The 4,714-nt window shown below is 36.3% G+C and overlaps 1 non-coding gene across 1 annotated transcript; it reads left to right on the plus strand.

The window, feature by feature from the left end:
* Window positions 1-308: 308 nt before the first annotated feature.
* LOC127745926 (small nucleolar RNA R71) lies at window positions 309-412 on the plus strand. The gene has a single exon (XR_008007549.1). It is a non-coding gene; the product is annotated as a small nucleolar RNA R71 (small nucleolar RNA).
* Window positions 413-4,714: the final 4,302 nt, after the last annotated feature.

Here is a 4,714-nt window from a genome sequence, read left to right on the forward strand (position 1 = left end):
CATTTTGCCATCCATTCAGACTTTGAGAAATCACGTTGACTTGCTGAGTCAACATTTTGTTCTAAGCCAATATGGCATTCAGAGCATCAATTTCAAGAACTTCCTTTCTCTGAGGCGTCCCATTATTCATGAAATTCCTCTCAGAAGTGTACATGAATTGGTTATTTGCAACCATTTCAATAAGTTCCTGAGCTTCTGCAGGCGTTTTCTTTAGGTGAATGGATCCACCTGCAGAGTGGTCCAGTGACATCTTAGATAACTCAGACAGACCATAATAGAATATATCTATCATGGTCCATTCTGAAAACATGTTAGAAGGACACTTTTTGGTCATCTGCTTGTATCTTTCCCAAGCTTCATAGAGGGACTCACCATCTTTTTGCTTGAAGGTTTGAACATCCACTCTAAGCTTGCTCAGCTTTTGAGGAGGAAAGAATTTAACCAAGAAGGTCGTGACCAGCTTATCCCAAGAGTTCAGGCTATTTTTAGGTTGTGAGTCCAACCATGTTCTAGCTTTGTCTCTTACCGCAAAAGGGAAAAGCATGAGCCTGTAGACTTCAGGATCTACTCCATTAGTCTTAACAGTCTCACAGATCTGCAAGAACTCAATTAAAAACTGGTAAGGATCTTCTGATGGAAGTCCATGAAACTTGCAGTTCTATTGCATTAGAGCAACTAATTGAGGTTCCAGCTCAAAATTGTTTGCTCTAATGGCAGGGATTGAGATGCTTCTTCCATCAAACTTGGAAGTAGGTGTAGTGTAATCACCAAGCATCCTCCTTGCATTATTGTTGTTGGGTTCGGCTGCCATCTCCTTTTTTTGTTCGAAAATTTCAGTAAGGTTGTCTCTGGATTGTTGTAATTTAGCTTCTCTTACACTACAAGAAAAACACCCATTCAGCCACACTTTTTTTAGGCTACATTTGAAAAGCGTAGCCTATTCTTAGAATAGGCTACACTTTTTTCCGTGTTTTCTTTTTGTAGAAGAATAGAAAACACATTTGTGGCATCACTTGAAAAGCGTCTCCTTAGATGTTTTAGATATCACTTATAAAGCGTAGCCTTATCTTAAGAGCTATGGCTTCACTTTTTTAACCAAAAGGAGCGCTTTTAAAGAGTAACCTATTTGTTATGTTTTGGGTGCGCTTTAAAAGCGTTGCCTAATGTAAAAACCCCAAATACACGTATATAGGACTTAGTGAAATTTTTTTTGTTTCTTCTTCATCGAAGCCCTTCAGTCTTTCATTCCTCCTCTCCTACCCAAAGCACATAACACCCAGTGAATTTTTCCCCCTCTTCCCCCTTTCCCCCGCGCTATCATCGTTTCGCACAAAGCTAAGAGTTCTTAGCTCTGCTACGCCATCACATGGCTCTTCTCCTTGCACCACATCCTCACACGGCTCTGCTATGCCACGCCACGCCACCACCGCGGTTCTGTTACACCGCACCGCCGCCGCAGCTCTGCTACTTCGCAAGGACGCCGAAGCTCTGCTACTTCGCAAGGACGCCGCAGCTCTCTTACATCGCACCACCTCCTCGCCGTGCTCTTCTGCTTTGCTCCGCGTCTCCTTTGCTAATTGTGCTGCCTCTGCTCCGTCTATCCCTGCTCGATTCGCTCTCTCATCGACGACAGGTAGGCTTTTAATTCTTTTTTCCTGATTTAGGCAATTAGGGTTCTTAATTTCCACTAGCCTGTGCTAAATTTAATTAGGGTTCCTATATCACAATTTCATTTTTAATTGGGATTTTTCTATGTCTGGTTCAATTTCTGCCATGCTGTCTGTGTTAGAAGCTTTTTCGTGTCACATTTGAGCATTGCTTGTTATTATTAGTGTTGAATTCTAGTTTTGTTCTTTATTCAATTTCTAATGAATTAGGGGTTTTAGCTTTCTCGTGTCATACCTACTGGATATGACCCTTGTTAATATGCTTCGTTGTAAGATCATAGAGCTAAGGGTGTTCGAAACTGATTCTAATGGAGACGATAATATTATCAGCTTTTATTCGGAATAATTCCAGTTCCTGCTGTTGATTGGATTGGCAAAATTAATATAAAATCAATAGAGACAGGACTTGAGGCTGATTTATCTTACAAATCAACTCATTCTTTTCTTGGATTTGGTGGAAATCAGAAAGTGGTCAAAGGGAAGATCCTTAATTCATAAACTTTGAATGTTCTGTATGAAGTTGATGGTCATTGGGAAAGGTATTATATTGTCTTTAAAATTTTTCACTTATCGATTCTTAAACAATTAATTCTATTCTATGTTAGATTTATGCTAATTTCATAACTATTTTGATGGGGCAGAACAATAAAGTGAAGCATACAAATAACAGGAATGCGAGAGTGATATATGATGCAAAAGAAGTCATTAATGGGCTGCAAGCACCAATTGTTAAGGATGCAGAGGTAACATATATAAGACTATTCTCTATGTTAAGCACCAATTTCAAGATTTCAGAGATTTTGGTTGATTTATGTTTGCAGCACCAATCAGATGGATAATGTGGATAAGAGACCAGGGATGTTGAGGAGCCCAAAATACACCAACAAGCGTGTTGATGAAGTATTTTCGGCCAGAAAGTCCAAGTTTGGAGTTGTTTCTGGAAAAGAAAATGCAAAGGTTATTTTATTTGCCAAACTCATGATTCTTATTCAGCTTGGTTGGTTTACTTCTTCATTCAATCACAGTTCTCTCATTATTTTATAGTTATCGAGGTTAAAGTTTGAACAAATTAAAATTGTTACTATCTTACTATGTTCAGGAAAATCCATCTTTGGAGAAAACTACTACTAGTAACTTAAAGAATGTTTTGGTTTTTTCTACTTCAGCTGCCAAGAGACAGCAAGGGAATTCATGGTTTGCCTCATTGTCTATTCATCACTTGATATCATTGTCAACTTTTCACTATTTTTTATTCTATTCATAATTGTTGGCAGCATGGAGAATTCTGCTACTTCAGGTGAAGTTAACAATGATGGTATATTGCAAGCTTGTCAAACATGCAAGTGAAAGTAGAAGCTGATGAATTTAAAATTTAAAAATTCGTAGACAATGTTTATGAAATGATCAGGTTTTAAATTTAACTTTTTTATTTTTAAATAGAAGTTATTTGAATTTGTGTGCTTTTTATGCAACTTCAACTAAATAGTTGTTTCTATGGGTGGTTAACTTTTCTAAGTAACTACATGTTTGAATTCCTGTGTAGAAAAGCTCTGGATCATGGTTGTGGCCAAAGTTTTTCTCTATTGCTTTTGCCCAAACCGTAGTTTTGGAGTTGCAAACAGAAAATCCAAAACATGTTAATGTAGATAATGGAAAGTTATAGATAGTTAAGATAAGAATTCTCAAATGGAAACTTTGCTAAGCTGCATCAAGGGCTAGGGTTGTTAATAACCTTGTTTTAACTTTGAAAAATATTCCTTTAAACCTATTTGTTTGGTGCAAATTGTGAATATCACAGTTTGGATCTTGTGTACTTCTTTTCATATGTTCTTGTTGTGGTCTTCAGAATCTAGGTGCTCGATTGCCAAGCCTCTGTTAATTGCCTATTTTGATAATATGCATAGTAGCTAAATTGTATAACCATGGCTCATAAGTTTTATCTATATCCAGATTCTGATATCTTATTCTTTGATATCTAGGCTTGTCGAAATGTTTTCACTATGTGATGACATAATATAATTAGAGATATGAAACAACTTGAATAACATTGAGATGTTCTTGGATGTTGTAGGATAGGAAAGAAGTGTTCTTCAGGATCAAGAGAAGCACTCAACTGAAAAAGCTGATGAACGCATACTGTGACAGACAGTCAGTGGATTTCAACTCCATTGCTTTCTTGTTCTTGCATGTTAAAAAAATCTCATTTCTAAATTTTATAAATTGGTGTCCTTTCTTACCTAAACTAATATATATTTTTTTAAAAAAAGTTTATTCAATGTGTTTAATTAATATTTATTTTGCAGGGGATAGATTTTTCTGGTTTAGGGATGAGGAATTTGCTAGACAGACTATTGCTGGCCTCAACCCACTTAGCATAAGTTTGGTGGAGGTATATGCGTGTTTTCACCATTATTTTGTTTTAGACTCATTAGTTGGATTCATTTTATTAACAAGCGTGCTTGTGCACCACACAGATTGTGATGGTAATTCTTGATTAATTATTTTGTAATTTATCTTTGATTTATTATTGATAGAAACTAGATTGCCTACTAACAATTTAGGTCCATAATTTACTGTTGTGGCTTTCTGGGTATGTCTGATTCAATGTTTTTAAAAGGGAATGCATGCCATGGAATTTGAAACTTGTAGTGATTTTGTTGATTGGCAATGAGAACTATTTACTGTATGGTTTAGAGAACTGTAGGGATTATGCTTCTTTTTGTTAAGGGGATAAACAAAAGGTTATGAAAGAGGACCGTATTACTTGTGAGGGAATCGTGAATATAGAGTTGGCCGAGTTTTAGCATTGTTAACTACTTGCAAGCTCTTGGAGTAAGGGGTGGACATGTTCTATGGCATGATATAGTAATATTTTGGAGGTTAAGAATTGATCATGCCATGTCACAAGAGAATTATTCTGGATGCGTTTTACCGAGTGATAGTCAATATTCAAATTCAGTAGATAAAATAGATTAATGCTCTGAGGCTTAGCAAAATTTACAATCACAAATTGCTTGTCAAACTATATGAAAAGTTGTTTTGGAATA

This window comes from Arachis duranensis, chromosome 3 (assembly GCF_000817695.3).
Source record: "Arachis duranensis cultivar V14167 chromosome 3, aradu.V14167.gnm2.J7QH, whole genome shotgun sequence".
Classification (NCBI taxonomy): Eukaryota; Viridiplantae; Streptophyta; class Magnoliopsida; order Fabales; family Fabaceae; genus Arachis; species Arachis duranensis.